Raw genomic sequence first — 17747 nt, forward strand, 5'->3', positions numbered from 1 at the left:
GTGACAACGGTAGAGGTGTTCTACAATGGAGGCATATGTACTATACAGTGGAACAAAACGTGTGGTACACAAAACAGTACCACACAGTGAGCAGTGATATGGGCAGCCCACAGGCATCACCATTGTGTTATATGCCCCGGCAATGGGTTCACACATTGGGATGTGCCATCCGACATGTCTCAGGCATTTAGTGTTTTGGTTACAATATTGTCACACTTTCCCATAACCCATACCCCACATTCCACACATACACCTGTTGTCTGCATAGCCATGTGGATGGTGACATATCCGACATATATGGGTGTATGTCATATGGGACAACACAGACATGTGTGATAGACAACCACCACACACATATAACCAACACATGTGCACACATGACCATGGGGGATGGCCAGAGACACTTAGCCACAGAGTAGATGTGATGTGGATACAACCTGTATCACTTTGTCCACACATGGTCCAATTACAGCCCTACTAGACCGATTGTACAGGTGATGTGGTACACTACACATCTTAAATGCCTGTGCACAGCTAGTGGAGGTGTCACTGACGTTTACCTCATAAGATGTGTTGAACATGACGCATGTGTCATAACATGACAGTAGTCACCTTTACAGCTTCCACTGACAGTGACACCAGGCCACAGATACTGTACATTTCCCTTGCTGCAGTAGGACATCACTGTTAGCTGTGCACCTTGTGTGTGTGGTACATCCATGTCATGTGTGAAATGGTGACGTGACAAGTCCGCTATGTGTGGACATTGTTGCCAGGCAGCTAACACTCTGTAATTATCGTGCAGGGGTGTCATCTGTATGTCCTCCAGTGACCTCTCACATGACACAGCATGGTTTGGTGTGGTGTGTATACAACTCAGCATCGTGGGTCACAATCCACAGGCATGTCATGGGTATGCATGCAGTTCTGGATATGCAATGTGTACATATTATGCACTGTTCAGCAATATAGATGCCTCATGATGCCATGCAATGGCACAGTGTCTGTACTTCACATTGTACAGCAATGTAGATGACTCACAGTCCCCTACCATGCCCAAGCACATTTGCTCAACATGCATTCTATCTGTAGGGCATACGGACAACACCACAATGTGATACCCAGTACGATGCTTTACATGTGTCAGGACACCATTGTGTCAGACATGTATGCATGTTAATGCACATGTCAGCAGATTACATGTCAAGGTCAGGTCAGCCATGTGTACTGTTATCCTTATCAACAGGGTAGTAGACTGCATCACCACGAGGGGTTAGTGATCCTGTTTTCACTGTATGGTAGCATACACCCTCACACCAAGCACCAGACAGCCATACATGCATACACACACACACACACACACACACACACACACACACACACACACACACACACACACACACACACACACACACACACACACACACACACACACACTGTGGTGACCACAAATGGTATACAGATAGCCGATGTGTGTGATGCACCACACCTGCCGACGTCATGCCTTCCACACTGCACTATGTACAGATCTCTACAATGGTGTACAGGGGTGTGTAACAATTGGGACATAATCCCCACATATGTGGCATATGTGGTCACACAAGCGGACACACATGGCAGTGCTGGGAATGATACACCTGCCATATGATGGGACGTTTCACAGACATGCAGTGGTATTGTCCGCATTATGTGTACCAACGCTATGTCTGGCAATTGTGCTGCTATATGCACATGGGAGGATGTAAGTGTTACAGGTGTCATGGGACATACAGTGGGTAACACCTGACCACTGTGTAAGTGTTATGTCATCACTGTCAAATAACAGTGACATAGCATACTGTTTGCACATGTCATGGTAGGATGGCGTGTGACACACCTGTAAGCCATCCCCGGCAAACATCCATCTACACAGGTGGATCACCACTTTATGTACACACATCCCTCCATATGTGATGTACAACCAACTGTACTGTCAGTATGTCACCATATACAGGTGTCAATGATGGGGCTGTATTGTGACTGCATGTTGTAGTTAGGCGCAGATGAGTTATGGACATCCGCCACTGCACATGCATGGTTGCTGCATGCACAGTACAGATTGTACATGTGTGTTGGTCCTACATGCATCTCCTGTAGCCATGTTTGTATGCATTGCTATTGGTGGACATGTGTGTTGACATACATAACACATGGACTGTGGTATGATATCACGGGTGTCATGGATGACTAGTACAGGGGAATGTGTTCTCAGTCAACATTGCTACCTCCTATACTGAAAGCATTCAACAGACATGGACCCACCTTCCATTTGTGTGCGTATGATTGCTTAAGCCACTTTTCTCCATGGGGACAGCAAAAGCTATGCTATGTACATATGTGCTGTGTGTGTGGTCCATGCACACATCCACTGCAATCACATGTATGACATATCCAAACATGTGTGTTCATTGGTGTACAGCAACACCCATCTGTCACAGCTGTGTAAGACCCAGGGCCCCTGGTATGTCTTGAGCTGACCTGGTCATGTATAGTAGTATCATTGCAATGCATAACACCTGTTGGAACCCTGTCAGTACATGTGTACTCTGCACAGTTGCTGTAGACCTCTGTACAGTCTACTGGTCATGTGTCACATGGTGTTGTGGTAATGTATGGCTGAGTATTGCTGCACCAACGACATGGTGATGTCTTGAGGGCTACAGTGTAGACTGTGGTGTGTATGTCTATGATCTGCACCTGTGACAGCTGTGATGGCACCTGAGTGTGTACTGGTTACTGCATATGAGTGTCCGCCCTGTGCGTGGGGATAGTTATACCTTACTGTGCCCTTCCGTGTTTAGACTCTGTCTGCATGCAAGACGGCCCTTTGCAACTGCTAAGTGTGTGAGCATGCCCAGTACGCTGTTGTGTAGATGGACATACAGGACAGTCCAAACTGAGCTCTTGCATGTTTATACTCCGTCTGCATGCAAGACAGCCCTTTGCAACTGCTAAGTGTGTGAGCATGCCCAGTACGCTGTTGTGTAGATGGACACACAGGACAGTCCAAACTGAGCCCTTGCATGTTTAGACTCCATCTGCATGCAAGACAGCCCTTTGCAACTGCTAAGTGTGTGAGCATGCCCATTACGCTGTTGTGTAGATGGACACACAGGACAGTCCAAACTGAGCCCTTGCGTGTTTAGACTCCATCTGCATGCAAGACAGCCCTTTGCAACTGCTAAGTGTGTGAGCATGCCCAGTACGCTGTTGTGTAGATCAACACACAGTACAGTCTGAACGGACGTGTATTACAAAGCGTGTGGCCATGGCCAGTGACACCTTGTGTCGGTAATGTCCCTCTGTGCATAGGCATGGCCGCTGACATCCTGTATAGCGATGGTGGTCATCCAGGAAACAGATGTCCATTTTCAACGTCACGATGGATGCTTACTGAGTACACACTGGTCGACTATCTTGAAGGGTGCACTGTCTGTGGCGTGTCCCATGTTTATGTATTGTTGTTGTAGTGCTCCGTAAATCTTTAGTTGCCCCGATCACACCACTGCCGTGTGTTTGTCTACGTCTACCGTGGGACAGTAATATGTCTGTATGCTTTCAGACTGATCACTGTCTATACAATCCCTGTCAGCATCCTTGTCTTTGCGGATGATGACACACACCTAGAAGTATGCCTCTGGGACTGCTGTGTTCAGTAATCTTGGTAGCGCATTCTGTAAATGCGTCATGCTGTAGTGTGATAGGGTAGGTGTATGTTCGACTCCCAGCCCTGCCAAGTGTGTGTGTGTGTGTGTGTGTGTGTGTGTGTGTGTGTGTGTGTGTGTGTGTGTGTGTGTGTGTGTGTGTGTGTGTGTGTGTGTGCATGCTTCCGTCTGCCTGGCGAATCAGTCATGCTTTTAGATGCCTCACACCACAGATATTTCCTACCGGCATCTTTGCCTTTGCGGATGATGACACGCGCCTAGAAGTATGCCTCTGGGAGTGCTGTGTTCAGTAATCTAGGTAGCACGTTCTGTAAATGTGTCATGCTGTAGTGTGATAGGGTAGGTAGATGTATGTTCGACTCCCAGCCCTGTCAAGTGTGTGTGTGTGTGTGTGTGTGTGTGTGTGTGTGTGTGCGCGCGCGCGCATGCTTCCGTCCGCCTGGCGACTTAGACATGCTTTTAGATGCCTCGCACCACATATATTTCCTACCGGCGTCTTTGCCTTTGTGGATGATGATATGCGCCTAGAAGTATGCCTCTGGGAGTGCTGTGTTCAGTAATCTCAGTAGCGCATTCTGCAAATGCATCATGCTGTAGTGTGATAGGGTAGGTAGATGTATGTTTGACTCCCAGCCCTCCCTGCCAAGTGTGTGTGTGTGTGTGTTTCCAGCTGCATGACAACAGTACATTGCTTTTACAGTATTCACTCTCCATAACATCCGTGCGGCGTCTTTGCCTTTGATGCTGCTGTCTGCAGGCTTGATGTATGCCTGTGTGAATGCTGTGATCTACTAATCATGGTAGCGCATTCTGTAACTGTGTAATGCTGTTGTGTGGTACAGTGGTTATGTCTGTGTTCTGCTCCCAACCCTGCCAAGTGTGTGTGTGTGTGTGTGTGTGTGTGTGTGTGTGTGTGTGTGTGTGTGTGTGTGTGTGTGTGTGTGTGTGTGTGTGTGTATGTGTGTGTGTATCTATATATATATATATATATATATATATATATATATATATATATATTGTATATAGATATGTATGTTGAGATTATCACTCTTGAATGTGCTGCATTATCTGTATGTGATCACCTTGGATGTATGTACATCTTCTATGGCTCTGTGTTAGTGCACATACTGTGTGCTGTAGTGATCCTGGGTTATACTTGTGTAGTGACCAGTTATTGTGTTGCTGGCTATTACAAGGGGCATTGGAAACAATGTTAGTACAGCACCTTTGAATGGTCGTGTGCACATCTCGGCAACAGTCAGCAGTGGTTAGTACTTTGGAGGGTGAGTATGGCTCATATCCGTATGTATTAACTGACAATACTATGCAACTCAGGTTAACATTACTGACTCACGTTTATCCACAGGTTGTGGTACAGATCCCAGGACTGTATGTGTATACATTGACAGGTGCAGGGCTGGGTTAGTGTTGGATGCATGGAGGGGTGTCCATGGCCAGTAATGGCGATCTCTACAGCCTGGCAGGTACGGTCTGTGACTGTCCCACAACCTCTTGTATATGGCTGACACATGCTGTACCTGTGTATATGCAGACACACACACTTACCACAAACAGCTAGGGCTATCACATACACACACCCATTGCATCACCATTGGGCCATGCAATAACCGTTGTCCCTCACACACACACACACACACACACACACACACACACACACACACACACACACATACATACCTACGTGTAGATTGGATGGCTCAATGACAGCTCTGGAAATGTAACACCACACCCTGTGCATATGATGTCACCTGTGCCACCACTTGTGATGTGCAACATTGATGCAGGATCAGAATAACCTGGTGCTGATGCACACGGTGGCTTTATACCACTGTAGTGATGTTAGAATGTTGTTAACACAAAGTGTGATATCCTTCTAGGTGTATATCAGCAGACCCGATGCATTGCAGCTATGACCATCAATGTAGCATAATTTACAGCACTGTTAACTCTGATGATGTATTCTCCATCCATGTGCCATTTCACTGATGTGTGTAGTATTGGCAGCATGTGTTTCTGAGTGTGCTGTACGTGTGTGATGTGTGTAGTACACATTTATACATGCTTACAAATGTGTACACTGGCTTACATGACATTACACAGGCTTCAACATTCATACACTAGCTTACTCGTTCTTCAACACGTGCACATGGGCTGACACATGCGCACACATGCTTACTCGGGCTTACTGGTGTGCACAGGTGCAGACACACTCTAGACAGGTTTGCAGGAAACATTGGTGGTATCCATGGCGTACACCATCAGTCTCCTGACTTTCCCTAGGATAGATCATAACACACCTCTTACACTGATGAGTACTGACAACAAACATGTGACACTGCTCCGGTAAGATTACAGTGTTTTATATATACACACTCATGTTGTCACCTATCTTCTACTCTAATAGTCCCCTTATCCTACACTACACTGTAGGGGCTTGGCCCATATGGCATGACATATTGTGATTCACTATCCTCAGCCTCATTTGCATTAGATTGCCTACAAATGCTTGGTTACATCTCTGACAGAGCGCTTCCACACATAACAACCAGTACTCAGTAGCCATGTTGTCTACAGCTTGCCATTCATCTGCATGGCGTACTAACATCTAACTAAACCTACATTTTGTATGTATATTATACATATTTGACTTGTTTTGAAGCACAGCACATTCTCATGCCACTGCATTACGCTTCCACACCGGAGATCGGGGGAGGACAACTACAGTTTTATTGATATCCAATGGACAATAATGCCACTGGCCTTATATTTGGACATTGGCATGTTTCTTTGACTGTATTCATACTATATTTGCAGCTCTCATTGCTCCGTGTAGCAACGTGCAGAACGTTACTCGCTTAACATCCGGGTATATTTCTGCACATAACTCTGCTCTTGCATGGACAGCTTACTGTTTCGTGTATCGCATATTTACATCATTTGCATAGCTTTCACCTACAAATGGGGTATGTTGCAAATCCCAACATTGTCCGTGCAACATTCATGTTACGGGCAGTCTTACACACCTACAGGAGTTTGCTGAATAGCTTGGCAGACATCTTTCCTTGCTCTACTCTCACTCTACTCGTACATGCCAGAGGCTTCGTGTATCATGGCCTAGGCTTTGCTGTGTGCTATGTCTATTTGTGGTTTATGCATGGCTGTGGGTATGTTGTGACCTGCTACGTCTGGCATTTCTACAGAGCAGCTCCTACTGTCATCATTTGTAAAGGTGACAGCCCTATAGGTACTTTATATAGACTGCTGTGTCATTTGACATGTCAGCACATACCTGCGGACAATACTGAAATTCCTACTGCAGCGCTTTTCATACCTTCTGAGTTATGTTGCAGTCGATAATACTGTTTCCTTTGACACGTATCTGTTTCTGAAACAGGATACCATTTTCTTACACCAATACACACAATATATGGCGGCATCACAGGCCAGATGCCATTATATTCCTATTTGCAAGACACACCCACCCAGAGGGTTGTATTCCTCACAAAGGTCAACAGGTGCTTATCCACACTTATTATTCTATCATGTACCTTATGTGTTCGCCGGTATTTGCACTTTCCGTCAGTGGCAGAACTCACATGCGAGTGTGGGGGACTGGACTCTGTATCGGGGACACTGCATGACACCCTGAGGGACACATTTCTTTTGATTCTATTAACCTTCCACATTGACTTTCACAGGGCATACGTTGTCATTCACATTTGTCAAGGTACATGCTTTTGACTTGTACATGCTTTGTCATTTGTCCTGACGTCTTTCTTCTCACCTGTCCACCTAGTATCACTAGTTTTGTACATTTATTTAGGACGGGTTACTTTCATACTTCTCACCTGTACATATTATGGGTAAATGTCCCAAGGTTTGACCTGTGATTTTGTTACTTTTTTCATAACAATGTGCCTTTCTGGTAAATTACTGGCAAGGCATTAAGGATTGTGAAGTTAAATAATAATGACTGACATTTGTATCTCATGATTAATAACCCTCATAACATTCGTATTCCTGACTACGCCATTATTCTATCAATGTTCTGACTTTGTCTGGGGTATATTTAATATAGTCCCTATTTGTATTTCATGTACTATGCCTTTGTCCAGCTGTCTTATTCTGAAAGGTTGGAAGGTATGGTTACCAACTTGGTCGTACGCATGTCCATCCATGATAATCGCCTACATGACACTGATATAAGTCCCTATGTCTTCCCCCAATGGTTTACACAATATCCAATAGATGGGTTCAACCTTTTTGGAGAATATAGGTGTGTGCTATACCCATATAGGTATATTGATCACTCCCATGGGGCGGACCTAATAAATCTGTGCCAACCAACACCTAGGCCCATTTCTGCATACCCATGATTCCCATACCTGACACCCCTCCACAGTACTCATTAGACATATTTAATGTGAGCAATAATAAAGTATGAAGACACTTCTAAGCACTCTCCACTCTCCGGATATCAGGTCGTACGTCATACATTCTATCGACCCATGTGTTATTACCCTTGCACCTGCTACTGTTGCATGTACAGCTATAACATAGTTGCAGCTGTGATGACTTTGCATCAATGATTATTGTACACACTTAGTACGGGATCAATTTTTGGGGTCCTGCAAAGGACACCTATATCCATGTTTAAAGTGTAGAACTTGCAGGTCTGTCACACTGGTACTTTCCGGGCAATGGTTTGGAAAGCAGCAGTGTATTCACCTTTCATGCATGTCTGTCTGTCTATCCATAATACCTATACCGTGATCTATTTATGTACATGTGTTATGTCTACAAGGACATATGTTTGTTTGTTGTGTATATATCTAGTAATGTATCGTGTGTGTATAGATATATATATGGACATATATACATATGTCCATATATGTCTGTACATTCCTCATTTCATAGATTTCTTTGGTTTAAGTCTGTGGATATATGTGTATACACAGATATATATATATCCATATCATACCTTTCAACTGTACAGATTATCGCAGAACGTACAGAAGTTTGCCTCTTATCTTTGGTCCATTTTTCATAACCTTGTGACTATCTGGCAAATTAGTGACATATCATTAAAGACTAACATTGGAAAATAATGACAAGCATTTGAGGTTACGACTTCATACCCTTCAAAGAATCCATGCTAGTGAAACACCTGTTATTCTATCCACTTTCTATGTCTGTTAGGGCAATATTTGGGAATTGTCCCTGTTTGTACCAGTTGTTTTCATGGCTTTGTCTGGTTTCTTACTTTACGGGGTTAACAGGTATGAGCCATATATATATATATATATATATATATATATATATATATATATATATATATATATATATATATAAAACGTGGAGAAAACAGCATTCATTTGCTATGCTGTGAGCAGATTACACACACACAGGCACACTTGCGTATCTTTATTGTGGGTTACATATGTTTAATAAATATTTGTGCTTACGTGGCCTTTCCTAATTGTGACCATAACAGTTACATATCTGTATTCCGGTTTACGGACATATGCGAAACACACGTTCACCTTTACATATTTAAATGTGTTTACAGCACAAACACATTCATTACACTTTAAACTTATATGTGCTGTGGTCGTAGTTCAACCGGGACTGCATTCACATTGGGCGGATGGCGGAACCACTGTTCTATTGGTGTTCTGCCTCATTGATATGCATACCCATAGTACTTAGCTACATCAACATATGCCTCACCGCTTCACTTACAACACAGGCATCCATTCTCCTGCTGGGAAAAACGCGATACTACATATTACACATTCCCTATTGCCTACTGCTGTGGACCCCAGCTGCATAGTTAATCACTCCAAGGATATGCAGAACACCAGGTAAATCAAACAAATGAGCTGTAGGAAGCACAAATCCAGGGCTAATGCTGTAAAATAAGTTTAAATTTAATGAATTAATATGCATATAATATTAATATGCAGAACACTAGGGCTTATAGTCCTGGCACATACAGGTATTTGATTGTCAGGGTGTTCATGTAGTGATCTGGATTTAGGCTTGTCCGCCTGGTGAATGGAACTTCCCTGGCCGAGTTCAAATGTCAGACGAAGCACATGAACAGGGAGTTTCTCCTTATTATGAATGTTTACCTGTGTTTACAGACACAGGTATTTGTGCACCTGTCAGCAGCTTATTCTGTTGGCAATACGTATTATGGGTGGGGTTGTTGCAGTCCATACTCCATGGTGAGGGGTGTTCCCATTCACATTTGACTATTTCCTGTATTCAGTCATACGGGGATTATTATTTTGGACATGAAGTGACTACAGGTATGCAGTTGTACATTACACAAATGTGAAAGGTTGTTACTGTAAATATGTAGTACGGACCTCTGTAATATGCTGTTGTGTTCTGGCAAAGCAGTAGCTAATCATTAAAGACTGAAGTCGGAATGTGATGACAGACAGTTGGGTTTCAGACCTCATACTCTTCAGGATATTAATGCCAATGTGCAAACTGTTTTCTATCAAATGTCTATGTTTCTAAGAGATATCTTTACAAATTGTCCCTACTTTTGGGCCTTTGTCTCACTTTTATTCATGGCTCTGTCCAGATATCTTGCTCACACAGGTTGACAGGTATGTTCGGTCATGCCTGCCCACAGTAAGTGTCCCTCACACTTGATCAGGGTTATCCTGTTTATGTCAGTGTCTTCATCACCCTTATGCCATTTGCCACTATGCGAATGTGTGCAATATATTCTCCCACCTATTCGTGTCGGGACATGTGCGTCATGGGAAGGTGTTTTATCCTAGGTAGTAGGTTATGCATGACCACTTAGGGCTGGACAGTGTCATGGACATCTACTGCACATTCTGACTTGTGTCCAGATATCTACAAGATTGGACATCGTGTCTTCATACCCATTCTACTATTTACACAGGTTAGTTATCCCATGAGGGATATCCCAAAAATTTGACAAGACCAAAACAAGACAGATTCCGAAGATTTTTCTGGCTTTACAAAAATGTGCAGGGGGTCTTACATGCAAGGGATATATGGTTTGCAATCCTGAAACTGCCTAGGGTGACACTACCTACTACATATGCGTAGGGGTCACTATGTGTAGCTGTGTCTGCAACGAACCAGTAGGCCAAGTACGGCTGTATTTGGTGGACGTTCTGGTATGGGAGCGGGTTGTGTGATGTGGAGGGGATGCTGGGTAGGCCATTATGCATCCAGGTGTGTTGCATTTGTTATGGCCAGTTCCATCAGGACCAATCTGTGGGCATGTGATGGTGATATATCTATACATTTGTATTGCACATTTCTATATTCATATGTTTGTGGGATTGCATTCTACACTATGGCCTGTCTGCTTGTCTTGCAGCTGTTTCTACATGTGTTTGTGTTTCTTTTAGCTTCACCCGCTGCTCCCTCATACACCTCCAGTTCACCTTTTCTGCATATGACACAGTATCGCCTTGGAGGATTTTACCATTACCCATCCACCCCTCACACGCAAATTCCTCACACCCCATAGATCACTACTTTGGTTGTTGGCCCATGACACGGCCAGAGTAACACATTGAATACCCTACATGTGTCAGGTACCTTTATGGTTGTGTGGACTACCCTGCCATGTTTGCTTTCCACATGCTATACCTCATGCACATAGGTACACGCCCATACTTAACTTTCATTACTTGGTTGGTATACCCGGGTACTACCCATTTGACTGTGTCACATACAAGTTCGGCTTATACCACTGACTTCCGGATTTTGCCAGCCTGTTGTACTCATTGGTAGGATGGCACCTTTTCCTATGTCCAAGCTATTCCTTACACATATCCGACTGTTGTGGACAATGCCTCCCCACAGTCAACGGTAGGGTTTCCACCTTTTCAATTGGCCACAGTGTGACATTTGCGGTGAACACATCACATTTTACAGGCCGACACATACCCATGGTCAGTTCGGCAGATAGAGCTTACAATTCTTGCCTATATATATAAGCTTATTCTTGTAGCATTTTGGTGCCTTATTCTGTTTCTTATGACATTTATGTAATATACGTACAGAGAAACTGTTTAATGCAACTATTACATAATGTCTAAGGAATAATTATGTCCTATAATCTCTGGACATTTGCCATTTTTACAAGTTTGTGTCAGGACACATCTGCCCGCAGAGGGACTGTTGCTCACATACTGGGACAGGTGGTAATCTTAGTTGATGGTACGGATCATACTGTTCCTTTCGGCCTACATGTGTCCTTATTGTTGTAGCTGTTTATATGCTCCTTCTGTTTCATTTACATACGTATTCTATTTCCTATCACATTTGCTATGTGAAATATGGACATACTTTTTGTATGTGACTATTACATGCCTTGTGGGATATGATTTGGACATACAGTCGCTAAATATATGTACATTTCTCCTTGTGTATTTTGTTATGGACACATCTGCCCTGCTATGTACCCCCCTCACATTATGGGTCAGCTGGTGACCCTCTCCATTGGGTTGGACGTACCTACTGGTGGCGTGCTAACATATGATGCGTTTCACTTCCACATGGTATAGCTATCTGCACTACGTTGGACTACGGGCACACGGTTTTCCATGTCATTTGTTCAAAGGTTAGGGACCCGTTATTCCCTACCGTGCATTTGTGTTTGCTTCTTCATTTTCTGTTTGCAGGAACTATCTTGCATGCTTTGCATACATTTCAGTATCCACGGACACTGATAGGTGCCATTACTATTGCAGGCGGAATATAATATTCAGCAGTTTAGGTTGCTCATTGACAGCCGACGTTGACACGCCTCCGTGCGCAACTTTGATATGCCCCATGCACTCGTGCACGTTTCCTATGCACGTGGCTGTGGCGGCTGCGCACCTTCATTAATATGCATATGGCGCTACTACTCCATATATACGCCGCGTGGCCGGCGCAAGCTTTATGCCGGCCTTACGCCGAGCTTCATGAATCCCGGGATATGTTTTTCTGCAAAAAATGTCACTTCTGTACATTTCTTAACTCTAAATGTCAATTCATATAATCTGCAAATGTTTTAGCTGCTTGTAGTTTGCGATAACATGATGTTCATTTACTAATTGATGCAGCACTTGCCAGAGAAAACAGGAAACATATATTTTGATCTGAAGGGGTTGTGAAAAGTTGCAGGTCAGAAGGGAAGGGCAAGGTAAAAACTTTCCCTGGCATGATAGTGTATGCTCATTCCCTTCTCCTCAATACATGGTTAACTTTCTTCTAGGCTTTTATGCATTACTGCAATAATGATTTTTAGAATGATTTAGCAACACTAAAATTATGCTAGAAGTCACAATAGGAAAAGTGAAACAATTAATATTGGTGGCTGCAGTCAAGAAAGTTGGTTCAATATCATATTATACAACAACCAGTTATTTGTAAGCCCAGAGATGAAAATCAGTTTGCTATTTTTCCTTAATAAGAATGCAACCCATTATTTTATCTTATTGCAAGTAAGAAATTTATTTTCATAAACCTCATGTTTTTAAGGTTGTACTATCCATGGCATCAAGGAAATTGTCTTGTAAAAGATGAAAGCTACAAAAATTGCAGTATTACATTCAGTAACAGATGGGCTCAATTATCTTGACTGGACATGTCTTTTAGAGTTAGACTGGATACAACATACATTTTCTAAAGGTTTGTGTGGAACGTTGCTCATGCTTGAACTTGAACATGAGCTCAAGCAAGCTGTGGGGCAGGGGGAGACATTTAGGTTTAGGAAGAGGGAGGGAGGGGCATTTTTGGGTTAGGGAGCAGCAAGGAAGTTTTAGTGATAGGAAGCAATCAGGGAATTTAGGTTCAGGGATTCAGGCTGGAGGTTTTAGGTTTTGGGAGCAATTTGGGAATTTTGGATTAGGGAGGATGAGTGGAAATGTAGGGTAAAAGAGGAAGGAGTTAATTTGGGAACCAGGTGGCAGTTTTAGAGTAAGTTCTGATAGGGTTATGCAGTTTGATAGGGTGAGGTGTGGGGTGAGAGCTGTAGAAACTGTAGATAGGGCTTGTGAGAGTAGGGCTTCAAGCATTTGCTTTTTTGAGCATGTGGAACCAAGCAGCTGTGTTGCAAGCAACTAACATGAGCACCTGCAGAAGACACTGAATAGCTTTTGAAATAAAAAGTAACATTCCCAATGTAATGAGACATCATATTCCTGTTTTAGCATAATTGTTTACAACAGCGTTCTTCACATCTATTTCATTTCCTTAAACCTATTAATAACAGTGTGAGCACAATGCAGGCATGTTAAGAAAGCAGCCACTGCAATGCATACTTGCTAGTTGTTCTTTTTGTGTGTTTATCTGCAGAATATCTCTTATTTTCTGAACACTTCTTTAACTGTATGGCGGTGATGAACATAAACCATATCTCAAGCTAATTCTAATTAATATTACATTTATATATATATATATATATATATATATATATATACATTTGTGGGCATGTGTATGTAGCATAGCTAGGTTGGGATGAAGGGGGCAGCCACCCCAGGTGCAAAACATTAAGGGGTGCAATGGGCAATCAAAAATCAAAAATCAAAATCAGAAAGTACTTAATAATATTGATTATGTATTATATAGATGTAGATAATCATTGCTCTATGTTAGATGAAACATTTAGTAAGCACTAAACTGTGATTGTAAATACAAAGTGAGTAAAAGTATACAGGTAGTATACCAGAACTGTATGTGAGTTGTCCTGCTTGCATGTTCATTATCTGTGTAGCTAATGCATATATTATTTTTTGCCTTCTATTAAGTAGGCCATATCTGCAGTATTGTATTCTGATCCATCATTGGCAGACCCACTGAGAAGCTCCTGAATGAGAATCTAAAACAATTTCACTCTCCTTAGGTAATTTCCTGTTTATGAGAAAGGAAGCCGGCAATTTTAAAAAGTGCTTATAGATGGTGGCGTGAGTGCTTCTTCTGATCTTGAAATAATGAACTGAAATTTTCGCTGTTACCTGTAGGAAACAGAACTTATTCTGCTGTCTGCTTTGTGTCTAGACAAGGGATTGAATAAGAAATGGAGCTCTTCTATTATGAAACATCACACAAAAAACAAAAATAAATTATACTTGTCACACAGAGCAGTGACAGTGCACTACTCTTGCCATAAAACACTCAGCAGACAAAATGACCAGAAAAATATAAAAAGGTTTCTGAGCAGATGAGCATTGTACTTCCCCTGCATTTTATTTATTACTAGTACTTATTTATGTTATTCAGAATAACAAAATGGGACTGTAGAGTTAAGCAGGTGTTTCAATCATAATTGAAGAAACAGCCATGGATATTACATGGATTACAATGAATGTCATTTTTTGTACTTTCCCAGAGAATCTAACTTGTATTGTATACCTTTCTTTGAGAAATACTGTAGCTCATTATTGTTAAAATATGTTAATTTAACAGTGTTATTAATCCAGGACATCTGCTAGGAGAGAGAGAGATAAATAGATAGATAGATGGAAAGAGAGATTAGATAGATAGATAGATAGATAGATAGATAGATAGATAGATGAATACATTAATAAATACTTATTGATAGTAGAAAAGCAATCTGGCAACCACTGCTAGGTACAGCATGTGATATATACATACATATATATATATATATATATATATATATATATATATATATATATATATATATATATACACATACATAGGTATGTATAGAGTGAGTTATACATTCAGTCAAGTCGACCTATGGTTGAGATGTTAATACTGATATTTTTGGTTTTTGAATGTATATTTAGTCTATCATTCTGCAGGGGTTTGAACTGAGAGTAAATGAGAAGTCCACTTGAATGCAGGAAGTAGATTGATGTTTACTACAGTAAGATGAATAACATGGTGTGATGTTTTCAATACTAAGAAGAAGAAGTGGTTGTTGCATGTCTCGTATATTCAGATGTGGCACTGAAGCATGGAATGCGTTCAAGTCATTTATTATACAAACACACATCAGGAGGTGTAGCTTGTATATATACTTTGGACTTGACTTATCACTTCTAACACACTCACATGTGTTCCTCCATTCAAACTTGCATTCACACTGGCTGACTACACAAAATGGCACTGATCTCGCCTGTTCTCAGTAACTTATATGCACTTGCTATCTAGCTACAGTGGCTGACTAGGTTCAGTATACACACTGATCTACAGTGGTGACAGTGTGTGTCAAATGGTTAGTCCTTATCATTTTTATTTTGCAGTCTTTCAGTCACTGTGTATAAGTTAGGGTGTATGGTTTTACAACAGAACTTGTCTCTGTGGCACAAGAAATATGTTTTCCTGAGGAGTAGACAGCTCTCTGCCCAATATGCACACTGTGTTTGATGGCTAAGATAACTTTTAAACCAATTGACTGCACTGTTTCTGAGGCCCAAGTCCTTGAGACTAGATAATAGTATGGGGGTTTGAAACTGTATCGTTTGCTTCCGATAGGCCTCAAAATAGACATACAACAATTTCTCCTTGATTTTGTCTTTTATGACCATAGTTTATGGAAGTTAGTACTGCTGTTTCTGTGCTTTGGCTTGGTCTAAAATTATGCTGTGTAGTGGAAATTAATTTGTTCTTTTTTAAGTAGTTGAGCATCTGCAGCAGAACACATTTTTCACATATTTTAGACAGGGGAACAACATGCTGTAGGCCGGAGTTTGCCAGCTTAAGTCATGTGCCACCTTTCTGTAAGGAAATAACACAGAACTGTGTCCAGAGTTTAGGGATTATATCTTCTTGGATAGAGTGATTTATATGTATAGATAGTAGATATCCACTGACATCTGCAGCTTTTTTGAGATATTCTACTTGAATGATGTTGAATGCAAGATAGGTAGATTTAAGTTTTTGAGTAAGTTTTTTTTTATTATGCTGGTAGGAGTAGTGATAAGTGAAAGGGTAGTAGTGCCATTGTCTGTATCACTTGCTGCCATACTGGGTGCAGTGAATTTAATAAGACAGACAGCAGTGCGTTTGTAGAGTGAATTCAATATGCATGCTGTGTTACAGTTTGTTTGTCAGTGAATGAGCAGGGGTATGTTTTTTTTAACCAGGTTGAATAATTTTATTAATTGTTGACCAGAACTATCTTGGAGTTTTACTGTGGTTACAAAAACAGTAGTTTTGCTTAGCCTTTAGAATGCTATCTTAGTTGGATTTTGCAAGTACTAATACTGTTTGCTGTTATTTTAATGGTGTTTTTGTTCCATGTTTTATCTCATCCCTGTTGTGCATCACCTTTTATATACATATCTAGTGTATGTCATGGTGAGTTACAAAGTTGTTTAATATATGAATATGAACTTTCTGTGGAACAGAGATAATTGCATCATCTAAAGGCAGTGTTTTTAATGGGTGCCATTTGCTATCCATATGGCTAGACGAGTAAATGCCCTTATCACATTTCATTATATTTCTGACTGCTTTATATTGGGCATTTCTATAAATGTTGGCATGTTTCATATGACAAAGATCTGGTTATAATAACTAACTGTGTCAGGCATATTTCTTGCATTCATAGCTCTTGTGGGATCTGATGTCAGTATTCAGTCCAGATACTTTCTTTTCCAGCAATTTTACTTATCCTTAGGGCTACATGCATTACTGGTATTAATCCATATTGATTGCTAGTGGAGTGAACAGTTTTATGAGTACAGTTGGGCCATTCAGTATTAAAGTCACCTAGGATTATTGTTTCAACAGATGCATTTCTAGTTATTCAGGATAATATGTTCCCAGAGACTGATTTGCCTATACTAGGTGGTATGTTATTTGTGTTTGTTTGATCATTTTAAGTGTAGTTACAAGGATTTCAGCCTTATCAATGTTTGGCAATTCTACAGGGTACAATGCCAGGTCTAAAGCATTTAAAAATAAAATGGCTAATCCTACAGCTGTTTTACTAGTTCAGTCATTATGGACAATATTCTAGCCAGGGGGCAATATTTTTTCATCTTCTGTGTGTGATTT

This window comes from Protopterus annectens, chromosome 3.part0, assembly GCF_019279795.1.
Source record: "Protopterus annectens isolate FY-2018-M chromosome 3.part0, PAN1.0, whole genome shotgun sequence".
In the NCBI taxonomy this organism is placed as follows: Eukaryota; Metazoa; Chordata; order Ceratodontiformes; family Protopteridae; genus Protopterus; species Protopterus annectens.